The sequence below is a fragment of the Echinops telfairi genome, unplaced genomic scaffold (genome assembly GCF_000313985.2).
Source record: "Echinops telfairi isolate 266 unplaced genomic scaffold, ASM31398v2 ScPeMD7_7466;HRSCAF=8504, whole genome shotgun sequence".
NCBI lineage: Eukaryota > Metazoa > Chordata > Mammalia > Afrosoricida > Tenrecidae > Echinops > Echinops telfairi.
This window is the reverse complement of record NW_022111366.1, coordinates 4,589,987-4,609,784: the sequence shown is the minus strand read 5'-3', so window position 1 is coordinate 4,609,784 and position 19,798 is coordinate 4,589,987.

Sequence of the window (19,798 nt, the reverse complement as noted above, 5' to 3'; positions counted from 1 at the left end):
CCAGATTGTTCATCCAGCCTATCTTATTTAGACAGACCTGCAGAGATAATAACATGCACAAAAACAAGACAGAGCAAAACCAAGCAACAACATACAACAAAACAACACAGCAAGAAAGAAAAGCTTGTAGTTAGTTCAAAGACTGTTTGTTGCCCTTTAGGAATGTTTTCTAGTCCTGTCTGTTGGGGCACCACGCCCTGGCCCCAAAGTCCACCTTCAGCACCTGGGGGCCTTGTTGCTCCATTCCCTTGCTGTTCTGTTGCACCCCCTTAGTGTTTTGCCTCAGTGTGGCGGGATCAGATTGGGCGCAATTCCCACACTGTGTCCCCAGTGTTGTCCCCTGTAGGGCTTTGGGTCAGTGAGGGATGTGATGTCTCATAGTGGGGCTGGCCATGTGGTCCTCTCTGTGGACTGGCTGCTCTAATCGGGAACATCCATCCTCAAGGCCTGATGGACCAGGATGTGCTCCACTCTCTCTTCCTCCCCTTTCATCTGCTCCCATGTGCTCCGATCAGATATGTCCCTCTCCCGGAGTTGTAGATTCAATGCCCTCCTTTGAAATAAATTCTTCTGGGGGGAGGGGCAGGTGTCCACGTAGTAGTTGGGATTGGGGCAGGCCCTTCAGACCTCTCGACTGGTTCCCTGCTCCATGCCAGCATGTTGCATTCACATCTTGGAGCACTGGGTTCAAGTCTGGTCCTTCTTTCCCTGTGGAGATATAAACAATACCCTCCCCTTGGGTGGGTTAGTGCCCTGTGCCCCGCTACCCATTACATTTTTTTTCCTTTCCCCACCTCCTTTTTAGTTGTCTACCATGTGTATCCCTGTATTTGGTCTGAATCCTAATGTATTTTCAACATTTATAGGGATACTGCTTTTTGGTCCAGTTCTGATCATTGTTGTTCTTGTTGACGACACGTCATTCACTCTGAAGGCTGTAGATTGTGATCTGTAAGCAAGTGTTTCAAGTTGCCTTCACTTTCAGCAAGCAAGGTTGTGTCATCTGCATATTATTAATGAGTCCTCTTCCAATTCTGATGACACTTTCTTCTCCGTGTGGTCCAGCTTCTCAAATTATGTGCTCAGTATGCAGACTGAATAAGTACAGTGGGAAAACTAAAACACAGATAAACAGCTTTTCTACTTTTATACCAAGCCGTTTTCCCCAGTGCTGGTTAAACATCTGCCTCTTTGTCCATGCACAGGTTCCACGTGAGATCAATGAAATCTTCTGGAATTTGCATAGTCAATAAAACTCAGGTAAACATTGTTTTGGTATTTTATACTGCCAGCCCGTTTCTGACCTCAGCAATGATGCCCATCGCCCCACATCCCCCATGGTATTTGGCTTGGATTTCTGGTTTCACTGATTAGAACCCCAACACAGTGCTGAGTTGATGTAGCATTAGCAGGAAGCATCGTTTTCATCCTGATTTCAAAGGGTCACCTTTATTCACCCTCATATCCACACTCTACTCTCCATAAATTACTCTTGCTCATGTCACCAATAACCTCTAGATTACTAAATACAGTAAGCATTTTTAATTTATAGCTTTCCTTAAATTTCCTCTCAGCCATACTCTGTTGTACCTATCCTTTCCACCTTCCCTTCTTTAGGTTCCATGAGTCCACATTTCTCTTCTATAATCGATTTCTGAATGCTTCTTTTCAGGTATTGATTTATTAGCCTCTATTCTCTCAATGTTGAAGCTCCCTTGTGCTTCATCCCGGCTCTTTTCTCTCTCTGTACACATTTGTCACTTGTATCGATTATTGATTCATTCCATGTCTCCGTACATCATCTGCTTGGTACAAAACACACATACATGCATGCATACACACATTCACAACCTAACTTTTATTTAGATGCCTCAAACCTTTATTGATTTAGAATGTAACACGTTCAAAATGAAACTCCGCTTTTGTCCTCAAATGGAATCCTCTAGAGTCTCCTCGTCGAACTCTGTGGCACCTCACGTCACTCAGTTCCTCGAGCTAACAATCTGTGAGTCATCTTATGTCTTCCCTCTCTTTCGTCCTCCACATCCAACCATTCCCAATCACTGTTCATTCGGACTCCCGAGATGTCTCCTATGCCCTCTCCTTTTCCCGCCTCCTGAGCCTGCACCCCAGCCGTCCCTGCTTTCACCACAGCCAGGCTCTTCTCCCTGGAATCCTTCTACTCCGCCTCCTTTATAAGCCCTTTGACAACAAAATCAAAGCAATATTTCTAAGCCAGCTCACATTAATCCTCAACTTGAAAGTCTTCAGTGACTCTACACAGTCACATCCCAGTTAGCCTGGCCCCCAGAACTTCAAGGTTTTGCTTTCAGCCTTCCTCCGCAGCTTTATCTTGTTTCTTATCTCTTCACTCACTAACTTCTAACCACTTGGGCCTTCGTGTATTCCCCCTCTCCGCCTTTTTTTTTTAAAACCCAAGATATTTGCACTAGTCAGCTCCAAGAAGTCAGGGGATTGCATTTTGCTTGTTTTCATGTTTCTATCTAGTGCTAGACATATATAAACTGACTGCCATTGACTCACTTCTGACTCATAACAGCCCTGTGTGACAGACTAGACCTCTGCTACAGACTTTTGACGCCATACATCTTGAGGAGCAGCCACACTCCTCTATCTCCTGCAGAGAATCTAGTGGGTTTGAACCTGGCCTTTCATCAGAGCTCCTTATATTTGCTGCATAAATGAACGAATGAGTAAAGATGTTTTCTCTACCTGGAATGTGCTACCCTCACATTTTACCTAGTTAACCTCTGACTTTCAGGTCCTGTGTCCTTTTACATGACACTGCCTTGAAGAAGTCTTCTACTGCTCACACCTTTCTTCTTCAGGTAGTTGCCTTCACTATTTGGTTTAAGGCAAAACTAACGTCATAACATCCTAGTCCTCTGCTCATCCCGGTTCCTCTCCTCAGATTTTCACTCCTGGGAGCGTGAGGAAGATCTGTTTTGCTCTTGGGCCACAGAGCTGTTTAGCTGTGAATCATGTTCTCTGACATGTGGAGAAAGTTTGTCTGGAATAAGAAAGGATGAGATCAACTCAGAAGACACAGAGAGGAGGAACAAAGAGAGTGAGAGTTCTGATGCAGTGCCAGTCTCTGGATCTCATCATCCACTCAGAGCTCAGCTTTACCCCTGCTCGAATCCTAGATGTCAGCCCTCCCTTACTCCTGTGAGCCTGTGTTAGTCCGGATAGACAGAGAAACAAATTAATAGATACTCATATGTGTACAGGAAAGAACTTTATATACAAGAGCAGTTGAATGTTGAGAAAACATCCCAGCCCAGGCCAGATCAAATCCATTAGTCTGATATTAACCCATATGTCCAATACCAATCTATAATGTCCTTTTCAGATTCATGAAACACATGCAATGATGCTGAATGCAGGAAGCTCACAGGCCAGTGGGTGGGAAGTCTTGTGGATCCAGTGGTGTTGTAAGTATCTCAGCACTGGCAGGGGTCTCCATGTAGTTCCTCCAGCTCCCAGGGCTCTAACTACATCAGGGTAGCTTCATATGGCTTCTCATCAGAAATGTCTTGCAGGAAGTGAGTGAATGTCCACCTCCAGTGAGCTAGTTATCTCCTTAGCACCTCTAAATGAGGTCATCAAGTTGTGCCTTGATTGTCAGGCTAAACTCCACCCTTTCACTCTAATACTCCCAAATTGACAGCAGATTATGTAACTACCACAGAGCCACTCTAGTATTTTCCCAATAAATGCCCCCTTTTTGTTTACACTAGTTCAAACTGAGTTTCTATCACTTATAATGAAAAGATTCCTGTACATATATCCCTTGACTTGCTAATGAAAATAGGCCCTACACCTTCACCTCAAAGCAGTTGCCAGAGTTTTTTATAAGCATGTGTTTATGTTTATGCTTATTTATTTGATGGCTGTCTCCTCCACAGATGATAGAGACCGTGTTAATTTTTTCATCACATTTTACACGGCACATAGTGCAGTACTTTAACCCTAACTAAGTCCTCGATAAATATTTGTTGAATTCATGAGTAAATGAATTCCCGGATTGATGGGATCTGAAGGGGGACCAGAGGAAGGAGGCTTAAAATGTCTCATATGGTTTGGCTTCACCAAGGTTGGGGGGAGATGACATCATTCATTCCTATTGGAAGCACATGCAACGGGGCTGATATTGAGTTGTGGACTTGAGTTTGGGTGCATATGGGGCTTTCTAGAAAGTAGGAGTCTAGCTGTCTGTCTCCAGCATAGTCTAGGTGCAATATCTAATTGGGAAGCCCTCCAATAATAGAGATAGATGAGCTCCTCCAGGGAACATGTAATGAAGGCGAGGAAGGAAGACTGAGAAGGAGGCCAGGAGGCAGGCACAACTCCTTAGGAAGACCACCTATTCAGTGGTCTCCACAGCTTGCTTCATGCTTGCCTTCCAACCAGGCCAGAAGAACCTCTCACCAAAAAGTCTAGTCCTGGGTTTGAGGGAGGTGGAGGTGATGTCAAACCAAATCCACCATCTTCAACTTCTTTAGCAGATCCCTGCCAGTAGGGCCAAGGGGAGCTTCCTACTCAGATACATCACTGCCTGGAGCTGGGGTTCCGTGGGTCTGCTCAGGGCCGTGCTCCTCCATCCAGGCACTGCCCTCAGACTCTTGACATGTGTCAGGAATGTTTAAGTATTTCTACATAGGATATCATTGAACCTTTAACCCTCTGAAATGTGGATTGTCCTTATGTCCATTTTACGGAAGAAGGATCAGAGATTTGAGAAGGTAGAATCCTTGCCTCAGTTTGACAGCTGGAGCGTGTTCAGGCCAGGACTTAGGCAATGGGACGTAGACTTCCTCCACATCCCAAGTTTGTGCTGTACGGAGAACAGATCCGTCACACAGGAGCAGTAGGAACAAAAGGTCCAGAGGGCAAAGCCAGCAGCCTTAATGTTAACTGATTGCCCACGCGTGCCAAACCCAGTTCTCAAAGGAGCGTGAGGTCAAGGCCTATTATAACCCACCTGGTGTTGGAATCACTCTATGCTACTAGATGCTACGAGCTAGCACTAGATCAGTATAGGAACTCCATGGTGGCCCCCGTTTGAGGACTGATCCCCGGGCTTGTTCCCTTCCTCTCTTGCTTTCCAGACTTCTATCTTTGCCCACTGGCTTCTCCATAGCCCCGGAGGTGGGTGCTCTCTGGTTTCTCCATGGGGAGATCATAGCACACCCTGTACCCCCACCCCTACTGCCCCAGAACTGAGCCGTGTTGTTAATTCAGGGAATTGAATTATTTTACTAAAGAAGTAAAGTTTCTGAAAATTTTCAAAACAACAGTGCAAAAAAGTTATTTTCAAAGAGAAAACCCCAACATTTTGAGAAAATGAGCCTGCCTTCAAGTCCTTTTTGGATACGATTGCTGATCTAAGTCCATTTTGTTGTTTTAGGGTAATAAAACATATCATGTTTAACTCAGTTGGTTCTAAAAAACGATCACATCTGGTATATTTGGAGACAAGCAAGCCTGGAGAAAAAAAATACAGAAAAGAAAAGGGAAATTCCTATATTTCCTCTTGAATTTTCCAAGAAAACAAAAATGATTCCCAGAAAGAAAAGATTCCTTTCCCCCCTCAAGATTTTCCCAACATTTGACGTGACCCAGAAAAATTGTGCTCATAAAAGCCATCTTTCTTAATCAACACCTATCACATATTTCCACACTGGAGAGAATATTATACTACCTACTCACTCTACCTGCTGGATAAATAAATACGTTCATTTTATAGAGCCACAGTTCAGCAAACACTCAGCGCGTTTCTTCCATGCTAGCAGCCAAACTACGGGCAGGAGGTATAGAGGTGACTATCCCCCAGCTCTCTCCCTGAATGACCTTGGACATGAATGCAAGACATTAATGAGCCGATGAGCCGCGCTAGTGTATGCAGTGTGGTGAATGCAATGGTTGAAGTGTGATGGGCAGCTCCCCCAGATATGAACCTGAGGGGGGTGTGTGTATGTGTGGGACGGGCAGTGAGAGAAAAGATTTCCAGAAGAGGATCAGCATGAGGCGTATCTTATTGGATCCAAAGGAATTAGCCATGTGTAGTGGAGAGAGGGGCATTCCAGGAAGAGCACACGGCAGGTCAGAAAAGAAACAAGCAAAACGGGGTGCACTGGGCACTTTCTGGTGGTGTGGCTAGAGCAATGCGAGTGAGGAAGGGAAGGACCCTGATGAGGCTGGAGCGATAGGCAGTGGCCAAATCATAGAGGGAGGGCATTGCTGAAATGTGTTCTGTACATCAGGGTTCATCGGTCTCCTTCTGTAAAGAATATATATTGTAGGCCTTGTGAACCATGCGAATTATGTAACAACTACTCAATTCTGCCATTGAAGCAGGAATGCCTCCATATGTAATCTGTAAATGAATTGGCGCAGATCTGTTTCAATAAAACTTTATTAGCAAAGCCAGGCAATGGGCCATGTGGGCCAGTCAAATTATAGTTCTCCTGGTCACTGCTTTAATTACAATCACTCAGAAATCGGGTGACCTTCAGGTTTGCATAGGATTTAACACTAAAAGTACTGTGTCCTGGGAAATCCCTCCATTCCCAGGCAAACCAATACCTTTGGTGACCTTGTTTAGTAAATTATTAAAAATACCACATCCTAACCATACTCCTTACCCCATAAATCAAAATCTCCTGGGGTCGAGGGAGCTTTGGGTGACAGAGTGTCATCTATAGGCAAGACTGTGATAAGATCAGATGTGTATGTCAGATGGATGGCTCTCCAGGCAGAAATATGAACCCAATGCCCCGCACACACCCCTTATGACCCAGAAAATGGTTGACATGGCCCTTTAAGAGGATGACTCAGTAACTGTGGGATACAGAAAAATTTCTCCCAAGTTGTCTCCCCCAAATATATGCCAACCCTAGCTGCTTGCTACACATGGCAAATGACTATACACTTGGAGGTCAACAAAAGCAGGTCAGAGGTTATTCTCCCTGGGGGTTGTCAGCCATCTAGAGCAATCCGACTGCATAGTCTATCCCACCCTACGTGGGGCCCACTCTCTTCTGATAAGGATAGTAGATTGTTTCCCTGAAGGAGAGCCCAGGGTGGTCAAACCCACTCAAGGGTGACCAAGGTTAGGCTGCCATATTGAGTCTAGGGTCCGCCCATCTTGTCACATATATACTCTAGTCCCTCCCCTTCCTATTGCATGTACACCCTAGCTCATCCCCTTCCTGTCACGCTTATGCCTATTATACATCCCCTTCCTGTGATGCCTATACCTACTGTGCAAACCCTTCCTGGGAAGTGTGTGGTTACCTGTAATCATGCTCCTAAGTATATATAGGCCTTGGCCAGAAATAAAGGAGAGACTCTCTCCTTCTCCCTATGCCTGTGCTGTGCACGGACCTGGCTGTTGAGATCATGACTGTCCAGGAGGTGAGCATGCTACCATGAAATGTGTCTGACTTCTTCATTTTACTCTCTTCTAGCTCTCTTATTCTCTTTGACTTTACTATAATCTTTATCTATCATACTGTACCTGTCAAACTCGTGATTAGTTGTGGGGGGCTGGTTTCCCCCACAAGTAACAATACTGGACATTGACTGGTTTACTGAAATGCTTTAACTCTGAGCAATCACTGCCTATTTGGGATGGGTGTGGGTGTGGGGGGAGGTCCACAGATTCCAAGTATCAGGGTTATAAGAGGGGAAGGAGCAAAGGAAGCTCCCTGGCTCCCCACTAGAAACCAGGGCACACCAGGCCGAGGGAACCTCACGGTTTGTTTAGAATGGCCACACCAAAGCCAACGCCCTTCCAGAAGTGAGAAGGGAGTGAGTTCTGGACAGGAATCAGAATCCAAGTTTCCAGCTAAGCCACACGTACAGATAAAGAAAGTAAGCAAAGAAAAGATAAGCTTTCGAGCCCAGATGTCAAGTTTTGGAAGCTTTTCATGGCCAGCCTTTATCAGCAACCGCTCTGAAAAGCCAAGTCTGAAATTTTCCTTTCTGAGGCAACAGGTGTTCAACTTCTGCTCAAAATTGGCAACTATTTGACTCGAACAAACAAAGAGTTTGTGCTCAAAAAGATGAATGTTAACGTCATAGCCGTGGGGGGATTTTCGATTTAAATGCAAGACCTGCTCATGCTGGACCACTTACTTCCCAAACAGGAGGGTCTTGCTCTGAGAACATCAATATATGAAACGCCACGCTCAGAGTGCAGACCATTTGAATGACATGAGTCATCTTAATGCTCAAAATAGATGCATCCTACTGCTCTGTCGAGTTTGCTTATGAACCCATTAGCCATTTGGCCAGGATTCTCTAGCAACTGGCAAATGAACTAAACAGAAATGAAGATAAAAAAATATTTTTAAACCAACGGGAAAATAAACAGCCTTGTAAGATTTGGTCACAGAACTTGAGGATTAGAGGAAATGGCTCTTGATGCAAATGGCGTCAGTTGGAATCTGTGTTATGTAACAGTGAGCATACTAATTCATCTTGCCAGCTCAACTTTCTCACCTGAGCACGAAGAAGACTAATAATACTTACCGTCAAGGGTTGCTTGAGGGATTAAGGGGGGCAAATGCATGAGAGACCTTCAAGAAGTTCATGGAAAAATGGAACATAATGGAATGCTTCCTGGCACTTTTGGAAGCCGCCTCATCTGTAAAGCGCTTACCATCGTAGGCATATAAAAGCTGGTAGCTCCTCTTACTGATATTAGGACAGTCATTTTCTCTTGGTGAGTCTAAGTTTTCCCAAGAGTGCAATGAGGGATTGGGCTACTGAAGCTTCTCTCTTAGGGACCAATTTCCACTGCAAAATGCAACCAAACAAAAAGAAGTTGCAGTAGAGGCCATTCCAACTGCTGGAGAGCCCATGTGGGCTCAGTAGGGTTTCCCATGGCTGATTTTTGTGGAGTAGATCCCCAGCCCTTGTGAGATGCCTCTGGGGGTACTTGACTCTCCATGCTTTTGGTTAGCCGCTGAGTGCCAGAGTGCATTAAATGTTTGCACCATCCAGGGAGTCCCAATTCCCTGGGAGAATTACATTTGGAAGAATCGGCCAAGAAGAGAGTGCAGGTAGATGAGTATGAATGTATCACTCCCTGGGACATTCCCTCTGAAAAAGGACCAGGTGTTAAGAGGCTGTCTTCAGAGGGGTGGAGTATGTAGTTGATAATAAAAGGTAAGAGAGACAGGCGAGATGTTGTGGGGTGTACTGCCCAGTGCCTCAAGTAAAGGGGAACATAGAGGATGTTTTCTTAGCACATATTTTGAAAGCTCTCTCAGAAGGTGAGCCTTCAGAAATGACCGAGGAGTCTTTCTTCAGACTCAGCTGGCTAGCTCCTTGTGCTGACAGAGAAGAGAATCTGGGAAGCTTTCCATCTGCGCCCCCGGCAGTTTGAGGACATAGAATGGGGATGAATTAGCAAAGGCGATCGATACACTGGGTTTCACTCATCATTAAAGAGAAATACGTTGACGCTATCAAAATAGGAGGTGCTTTGGGAGGCACTGTCTGGCATCTCACAGGTTATAATCATAAGGGAAAAGAATGCTGGGCATATGACAGTACTCTGAATGATGATGATTTAAAATGAAATCCTGCAATTACAAATTATACCCCTGAGGAAGAAGATAGCAGGAGTGTTGTAGCGAGTACTCATTAGGCGCTCCAGGCCTGTACTAAGTGCTTGGTACACCCTGGGAAGACAGGTAGGGAACAGCCTTAGCGCAATGGAGGCGAGAAGCTCACGGAGCGTGTAGTTGACAGGGATGGAAGCCACAGGCACAATTTCACAATCGATTCATTTGCAGAGGCTACTGTCAGAAACTTGTGAGAAACACCTGGCCGGGTTGAAAGTGGCCAGAGAAAGAAACCTCCTTCTCTCCAACAGCTGCTTCAATATTTGGCTTCTAACATTTAACTCAATTCTACTCAATTGATCCGATACCCATTGAGTGTGTATAATTTTTCTTTTATTTATTTGAATGTTTTATTGTGGTTTGGGTAAAAGTTGACAGAGCATATTAGTTCACCATTCAACAATTTATGTACATTTTTGTTTTGTGACATTTGTTGCAATCCCTCAATAGAACAGACTCTCCTCACTTCCTGGGTTCTCTGTTCTCATTTGGCCATCTTTCCTACACTTTCTTGCCTACTGAACTTTCCACTGGGGCAAGTAAGTGCATATAGCTTAAAGGCAATAACTTAGCTGAGTTGAGGGATGCATAGAAAAAGCTAACCAGGTCGGAAGGAGGCCGGGGGAAGTGTTCTCATTCTAAAGAAAGTGTCTGAAAGAGATCATGCTGGAATCGAGAAATACTTTGCTGTTGTTAGTTGCTCTTGGGTCGACTCTGACCTAGGGTGACATCTTGGGTACAGAGTAGTACCCTAAAGGATTTTCAGGGTGTGGCTTTCAGAAACAGATCCACCAGGCCTGTCTTCTAAGGTACTTCTAGGGGGCTTGAACTGCCAACATCTCCACTAGTAATTGAGCCCTTAGCCACTTGCACCCCACCCCTGGACTTCCAGAAATAATTTAGCATTCCTTGAAAACTGAATTGGAAGGAGGACGTGAAGGGCGATGAGACTGGAGAGGTATAGAGTGCCAGGCCAAGGTGGCTTTACTTCAGGAGAGCTTTGAATAAAGGCCTTGCTAATGAACATGGATGCTATTCTGCAGATCATATATACACACAAAGAAGTTTGCATTGGAGGAGGGACAGCCTAAATGATATTTTAGATTTGGGACATTACACATCTTATAAATTTCATCGGAACAAGGCGAAACACAAAGAAACTAGTAATGAAGCTATGGCAGAAACCGAAAATAAAGGAGACATAAGGTAGGGAGTGGCAAAGAGAAGAAGGGAAGGAGGAAGGTGTAGGTGGTTTTAAAGAGGTAGTTCATCACAGTCCATCAGTGGGCAGGCTCAGCTGCAAGCTGAATGGCTGACCATTTGTGACCACCCAGAGATTCCTTAGCCTGTTGATCTACTCTCCAAAAAGTCATTCACCACAACCCAAGGGAGCACAGTTCTCCCCTGACACACCTGGGCTCATCATGAGTACAAAACTGGCTCTTTTAGGAAATAAAGTTGAGATCATTTTGGTAGAGAATTGCTATAGGTGGTGAGAGAGCGGCCTCACTGGTAGGGAGCATGTGAAGTATCAGGGTGGTAGGGGAAGACCGGAGGGCAGCGGAGATGGCCCTGTGCGAGAGAGCAGATGAGGAGCCAACGGAAGACTGGCAGAAGAGCTCGTCCAGGAGGTGGGGAAGAAAGTCGTCAACGCAGTAAGAAGAGAGCCAGAAAAGGAAATGGTCATAAACATCGGGAAAGAGCGCCCTTTCTAGTAGGTAGCCGGCACCGTCTACATTTTAGACTTCGCTGTAAAGAAGCAGGGTTAGTTGGTGACCCTGGAAGCAGAGCAAGTAGGGAAAGCAAGCAGATCAATTGTTTTCCAGCGGCTTCCCTGTGAAGAAAAAGGCCTCCTGAGAGAGGTGTTAGAATGAGGACCACATTGTGTGTAAGACACTGATGAAGGGAAAGAGTCACCTGGAGCTGGGAGGGTAGTTGAAAACCAAGGTTAAATGTAAGGGCGCGGTGCTCAGCCACGGCCTGGCTCCCACACAAATAGCGATGGATTGATCTTCCCCTCATCTTCCTTGTCTGTTTGCATTGCTATACCCGGACCCAGGTGGGAGTTCAGACCACCAGAAGCAACTCCCTCAAGCTCACTGCCGTCGAGTTGCTTCTGATGCATAAACAGCCTCAGCTGGTAGTTTTCGAACTGCTGACCTTGTAGTTAGCTGCACAACACATAGCCACCATGCCACCAGGGCTCTCAGAACATGATCTGTTAAATCAGTAGGGGCTGTTGACTGCCTCGTCACTCTGCAGTTCTGATTCAGAGATCACAATGGCTCGTGTTCAGAGTCCTTCCGCATCAAGGTGACCATCAGGAAGCCATCTCTTTATTCATCTTCCTACTCAGGAAGAGTTTGGGGGAAAAGCCAACTAAGTCGACATATCCAACTTATATGGAGCCCTCTTGGCTCGGTGGGGTGGAGTATGAATTGGACGGTTATCCTCAAAGTCAGCAGTTCAAAAACCACCAGTCACTTCAAGGGAGAAAGACGAGGCTTTCCACTCCCATAAAGAGTTACAGTTTGGGAAAAATCCACCAGGGGCAGTTCTACCTTGTCCTATAGGGTCGCTATGAGTTAGAATGGACTCGAGAGCAGTGGGTGTGGTTTTTCGGTTGCTCTAACAGAAACAGCAATATCTGACGTCAACCTCACTTGTCATTTGATTTAATTTAATTTTAATTTAACCCAACTCAATTTAATTCAACATCCATTGAGTCTTGTGTCCCAGGCTATATGGGTGGTAGAAAAATCATTCCTGGCCCCTAAACTCAGTTCTTTCCACTCATTGCCTTTTCTGGAAACTGGAGTTAAATAGAAGAGGAAATAATATAACAACCAGTGTAGTGTTTTTCAAACTATATTTATAGAACCTTAGGGCTGCAAGGAAGTGTTCCGTGACCAAGGAAGGGGTGGAGGGAGGAGAAAGATAGGCTTCAGCTTGCATTCAAGTAGGTACATTATCATTTATTTTATGTAGTGGCCTGTCATAAAGTTTTTGGGTGCAACAGGCATTCTACTGCTAAGAAAAGGTTAAATCCACATCAAAACAATGTATACTGGTCATAGTTCTAGTATGAGTAATAGGGCCAAAGAGAACTGTGCCTTTCTGTTTCCCAGGCCGTAAACCCTTCGCAGGTAGACAGCCTCATCTTTCTCCCCTGGAGCAGCTGGGTGTTCAAGACTCCAGTCTTGCTGTTAGCGGCCTAGCTCGGTACCCACTACCCCACCGAGGCACCTTCTTTAATGCCACCAGAAAAGTAGAACAAGATGATTGGATAACGGGGTTAAGTGTGTCTTCCCGAGTCCTATTTGTGAAAGTAATAAACTCGTGAATTAATTTTTAAAAACAAACGACTCTCGAGCAGCCGGGCATTGTGCCAGCCACATATTAGGCGCTGGAAAAGCACAAGTGGGGAAAGCTGCTCCCTGGCCCTTTCCAGTAAGGGAGGCACATGATGGGGCCAGTGAGCCCTACAGTCAGGGTGTGGATTCAGGATGGTGGTGGTGGTGGTGGTGGGGGACCACCAATGAGAGAACGATCGGGTTATCTTAGAAGTGGGGGTGAGGTGGGGCTAGAGAATTTTCCCAAGAAAGCGTCACAAGAAACCTGTTGGAGATGAGTCCTAACAAGTGCGGTTTCCCTGCGCGGTGGGAGCACCTTGTAAGCGGGAAGCTCATGCTGCGAAGGCACAGGGGCCCCAGTGAGTGGAGGGACCCCAATTCCTATGGCCGGACTAGGCTGGTGCAGGGGGTGGGCAGACAGAGAGGGCAGAAGGCAACAGTCAAATGCTGGTGCGCAGTAAATATGTGGGGACAAGTGAGTGAGCGATCATGCCAGTTTCCCTCCGGCTGCAAGTGGGCGTCTCTGAGAGCCAGCCCTTAGGAGCCGCCCCGCTCCGCGTCGCGTCTCCGGGACGACTGCCACCTGCTGACCGCCCAGGAGCCCGGCTCCCCGCAGGGTCTGCGGCCTTTGCAGGGGTCTCTGTCTGCCCGCTGATTTCAGGGTGGAGCAAAGGGCGGCCCACAGAGGGTGAGCGAGTTTTCCTGCAGCACCGTTTCTCCAAGCTGAAGGTAGGAAAGAATGCATCTCTGTGACTCCAGGACCAGACCTGGTATGATCCAGATTCCCCCCAACCACACTCATGCACCCGACTGGCACACGTTGAAGGTCAAGTGAGCCTCGAGTAGCGACCTCCTGGAGAATACACTTAAAATGCTCATCCCAGCCTTTGGTGGGGGCGGGGCCCCTTCCGAGAGAAAGAACATGGGAATACATGTCTGAACCAGGAAAAAGGAAGAGGGGATCGTTTCTCTTCCCGCCCCCACCAGCCAGCCCTCAGAGCCGGCTCTGCCCTGAGGAACAGGTAGTCAGGACATGGACAGGGTGGTGTTCTTCAGGCTTCCTGCAGCCGCCGTGTCAGCGAGGAGGGAGGCCGTTCTCCAGGCACTCCCTCCTGGAGGAATGGACAGAACGGGGAAGCCAGTCTCTGACCACCTGCCGAGGAGAATCAGGGCACATTCCCAGAAACAGGGCTTCTGAAAACACCTGTCAGCTGCCGGAGGCCCCAAAGTGTGCATTCAAATAAGACTCTCTATTCACATCGCCCATTTACATGCCACCAGTTTCAGAAGCCCACGTGGGGCTACGGAATGCACTGTGGTCTGATCTATCCTGTGACTAAGCCATGCATTAACCTTCCTATGTGTGTGTGCAGGCATCAAGCATGCTCTTTGCATACATCGCAGCTGTCACGTATATGTTGTTGCGGTGGTCCGGTGCCACTGAGTCTGTTCTGACTCACAGTGCCCGGTCCTGCATCCTCCTCACCATCTTTCCTGCGTGTGAGCCCATGGCAACACTCTTGGAGGGGCTTCTTTTACCTTGAACCTGTGCTTCTCTAGGGGCTGGTCACTACGGATAAAATGTCCTCCCTTCTGAGGAACATTCTGCCTGGGTTTCCTCCAAGACAGAGCTGTCGATGATATAGCCAACCGTCTTCACCAAGCCCATAATCCACATGCATTAAATGTTCTTTTGTCTGCTTTATCCATTGTCCAGTTTTCACATGCATATGAGAGGATTAGAAATACCATGACTTGGGTCAGGGGCACCTTAGTCCCCGTACACATGTATACACAATGGGGTTTCCAAGAGATTGTGGAAACATTACAATATCGTTTATGATCAGATAGCTAACCGCTCAATGACTAGCTGAAAGGTTATCGGTTCGAGCCCACCCATAGATGCCTCTAAAGATAAACCTGCTAACACACTTCTGAAGCAGCACAGCCTTGAATATCGGAAGAAGCTCTACTCTACTGCGGGTGGCCATGAGTTAGAATCCACTCGACTCACAGCAGCATTATCTATACGGAGATCCAGTTTAATATACACACACCATTGGCTGCTGCTGGCTTGATTCTGAGTCATCACAACTCGAGGACAGAGAAGCCTGCCCTGTAGCATTTCTGGGGTTTTGAATCCTTATCTTTCCCCCACGGAACAGCTGGCAGGTTTGAACTGCCACCTTAGACGATTGCATCACCAGGCCTCCTTTTGATACTTAGAAGCTTGGGCAAGATGGTTTTGATTTTTTTTTTTCACGTTTACAATACAATTCATAGGACAATATGATGTAGAGAGTTGAGGCGGGGGGAAGACAAGGTAGATAGTAAAAGGAGGTGGGAGAAGAAAAACTATTAAACAGCAACAACTTTGGGCAGAGAAGGACAGCACAGTTGAGACTAAACTTTGTCCCCAGCACCCTGTCAGCCGGGTGATAAAGGAGTGTGCTCGGCCTAGAGGGAAGTCTCTCTTCACGCACGATTGCACAACACGCTACGAGACGGGAAGAAACTGAGGCTCCTGTAGGTTATTTGACTTTTCACAGAGCTTTGGTGTGATAGGAGGAGCCCTGGTGGTGCAGTGGTTATGCTTTGGGTTGCCCTTCACAAGGCGAGCAGTTCGAAACCACCGACTGCTCCTCAGGAGAAAGACAGGGCTTTTTGCTCCATCAAAGAGATCCAGCCTTGGAAACTCCCAGGGTCACTTTGAGCTGGCATGCACTTGATGGCAGTCAAGTGTTGAAGATGGCACGATCGAGTCACTCTATGAAATGGCAAAGTCTTAAATAATTTCCTTGGAATGCTGATCTGTGTATCTTCAAACCCTGAGCTTTCTGCTCACACTTTTTTTTTTTTAGAATCTTCAACACGAAGGGCTTCTGGCACAAGAAGCAACTATTTTCAGGGCTGGGAGTTGGAGATCTGCATGCGGATGGTTCATGAGAGAGCCCTAGCCAAGGTAGGCTCCCAAAGGGATTCTCTTCTTCATCCCCAATCAATAACTTCACCCACATTGTTTCTGAGTGTCCCACACTGGAGTCTGGGCGGGATGGCCTGGGATCAAAGTCCTGGAACCTCTCCCATACCCATCAAGTTGAATTTAGTAGGGAGGAAGGGAGGAAGATGGGAGGAGAGGCTAGGAGGCTGGTTCTGATTAGCCTGCTTCCTCTGCCCAAGTAAGATGTCTTTTCTCTGTGGACAATTAAAGGGTTCTCACGGACCCAGCATCTGGGCACAGCAAAGTGTGGAGCGGTTACTCTTGTTCTCCACCCTACCCCACCCACCCCAACCCAGGGGCCAGGCTGGAGAGATTCAGAGAATCTAGCCCTTTTCCCATTGTCCACTCTTCCTCGGGTCCTGGCATGATTGCTGCACACTTAGCCCTCCTGCCCATCACCTCTCAGCAGCTAAAGCCAGCCCAGGGCCATGGCCCGCTCAGTGGTCTTGCAAAGAGCCAGGGAGTCATCCCTGCTACATTGCATCTTGGGACCAGGAGTGATAGCTCCATGATGAGAGTGCAATGTTGGTCACACCCAGGGGTGAAGTTCTTAGAGAAGTCCTGATTCCATCCCCATTTGCAGAGCAAACTCATGCCTTCCTTTTGTGATTGACACATGGACAAATGAGTTGACCCATGAACTATGGAGAAGGCCAGCCAAGGGGTAGGCCAGGAGAACCAGGAACAGACAACAGCATCAAATGGGGAGCACCCGGCTCCTTTATCCCAGCTTCTTGGGCCTTCACTGACTCACCTACAGCCCTCAGCTTCATCTATCACTCTGTCCATCTACTGCTTGACAAGCAGAGCTAGGCACTGCCTCTGACCTGGAAGATCTGCCAGGGAAGGGAGCCAGACAAGTAGGCAAACAGTGAGAGGGTGCATGCCGAAAACACAGAGCACAGGTGCTCAAAGGACCTTTGGAAATTGCAGAAGAGTTTTTCTGGCTCAAAAATGGAGAAAAAAGTGGAAGAAGTAAACAAAAAGTAATATTAATAACTATCTGCTTTATAAAATACTTTCTCTGAAGCAGTCTTATTTGATCCCCAAAAGAACCCATTTTAAATGGGAGAGAAGGTATGGTAGTTCTGAGCCTTAGGAGAAACTTCAAAGCAGTTTTTCAAGGGATCAAAAGCCCCTGGTAGAGATGAGGAGACTGGAGCCCCAGAGGAAGGAGAGGCTTTGCCTAAGGTCACACAACAGGACACGGGGAGTCCAGGTCTTCTGAGTGCGAATGCACGTGTGTCCTCCTGCAGCTTCAGACTGAGGACGGCAGCTCCCTGAGGTCCCCTTCAGGAACATGCATTCTCTATGGAGCTTTTCAAAGGTTGTTTGTGCCATTGATAATTGAACACATTGATGCCAGCCTGGTGATGGCCGACATGATGGTACTTTATGACAGAGCACACAGATTTCTGGCACCTGCCTTGGCAGTGACATACAATCAGAAGTAGACTTCGTGAATGAATGGGGCCTTCCAGCCAGTATGAACTATGGGCCCCACAGTATGACAAAGGCTTCACAATAGTGTGACTAGGGAAAAGTCAGAGCATACAAGGGCCCTGGCGGTATAGCGGGCTATGCACTAAGCTCCTAACCACAAAGCCAGCAGTTTGAACCCACCCACAGCACTGTCAGAGAAAGATGAGGCTGTCTGCTCCTATAAAGATTTCAAGTGTCTGAAGTCCAAAAGGGTATTCCACCCCCTCCCTATAGCTAGGGTCACTAGGAATTGGAACAGACTCAACGACAGTGCGTTTGAGGGGTTCTTGTTTGAGAGTGGAGTCCCTGCGTGGTATAAATGGTCACTATGCTCACCTGCTAGCCTAACCTTGAATGGTTGGAGTTCACTCACAAGAACTTCAGGAGAAAAGCCTGATGCGCTGTTTCCCAGAAAGTAGCCCTGAGAGCCCTGTCGAGCACAGTTCTGCTCCGACACACGAGGGACTGTGGTGAGTCAGAATGGGCTTAATGGCCACCGACAGGCAAGAGTAACACAAGCATGCAGAACTCAAAAAGCCCGTGGGATGTGCAGGGGTGTGGACTGCATCAGGGACACTGCCCAAGGGAGTGACACCAGAATGGCTGTCTATAAAATCTTGGTACATGGTTTCAGAAGAAATTGATCACTTTTATAAAAACATTCCTTGAGCTAGTTAGAATGAAATCATTTCCCTGTGTTCAGCTTATGTGCATGCGTGTACTAACAGAGCTACTACTCTATGCTGTTTGACTTTGCTGACACATCTTCCACACTCCGGTCAGAGCTGTCGTTCTTACCCAACTACCACGACACTTTGAATCACATGACTTTCTTTTCACATGCTCGTCCAACTTAAAGGTGTCATTTTAATTTTTCTAGTTGCAAGTGTTACTATTAATACCATTCTCAAGAAAACGTGTGGCCATTGAGCCAATGGTGACTCATTGCAACCCCGTAGGACCAAGTAGAACTGCCCCTGTGGGTTGCAGAGACTAATTCTTTGTGAGAGGGGAAAGCCCCTCTTTCTCCCATGGAGCAGCTGGGAGTTTATGGCAGCTGACTTTGCAGTGGGTAGCTCAATGCATAACTTACTCGGCCACAGGGCTCCTACTAGTCCCATTACGTTCCACGATATATAGCAATTACCATTGAAAAGTAGCAGCAGTAATCTATTACTAAAGATTCTGTGTGGTTTGTTTTGGGAGGAGGAGGCCTATGCAGGGCGTGTGACACAACGAGTCACTATCCTGAGTGACACTAACTCTACTGATACTGTGGCAAAATAACCTGTCCCATAGCAGTCAATAACATAGTTACCTGGCAAGGAATATTTCCGTTTTTGCAAAACAACACCATCTGTCAAATAAAACTAACCCCAACTGGCCAAAACCTTAAAGAGAGTTTACTGTTGTTATTGTTCACGTAGCTGAAAACTGCTAAGGCATCATGGCCTTCAGGAACGAATGGATTGGGTCTCCAGATCCATTTCTCTGGGATGCTCTTGACTCTGCTCTCTCCTGTATCCACTTTGGCCTCGGGCTAGCTCCTTTACGGCTGCATGGGCCCACTGGAAGCAACTGGGTCATCTTCTTCTTTAGACACATCCATAAGAAAGGAAGAAGGAAGGAAAATGGTAGAATAACCCAAATATTGAATTGAACTCCTTCATGTGTTAACTAATTGGACTACCAGCAGAACGGTTCAGGCCTGGTTAACTAATTCCTGTAGCAAGAGGAAGGAGTTTACCTGTGTGAAAATGGTGTCAGGGGGTAGCTGACCCTCTAACTTCACAACGGGGAAAGAGACTCAGGGTGAACAGCCCAAGGCTGGTTGCTATGACGTGGAAGCCAGCCATTATCTCCTCTCTCCAGCCTGTGAACCGATTTGGACACCAGCCCCCCTCCATTTCTCTGCTGGGCTTCATAGATTGTTGTGATGACCAGACTCGGCCAATGAGCCCTGGCTTGACTACACCCAACTCTCTTAGTCTACATGTCGGACAATCGTATGTTGTCATGCTCAATGTTTTTGCAGAATTTGTGAGAGTAAGATATTTTAATAGAACAAGGAAAAACTAGGTAATCTTTTGTCACCTGTATTCATATCAGATGACTTTGAAGTGATCATGAGAATTTTGGGGTCCAACTAAGGGGAAATCAAATTGAGGAATGCATTTAGTAGGGGGTTGGTGGGATAAGTCTAGGGGGTTCTATGGAGACCTGCCAGCAAACACATCAGCAATGGAAGAGCCGCTAAGCTTTCTTCTTCCTTCTTCCCCGTCAAGCTATGCTTCATGAGTTTC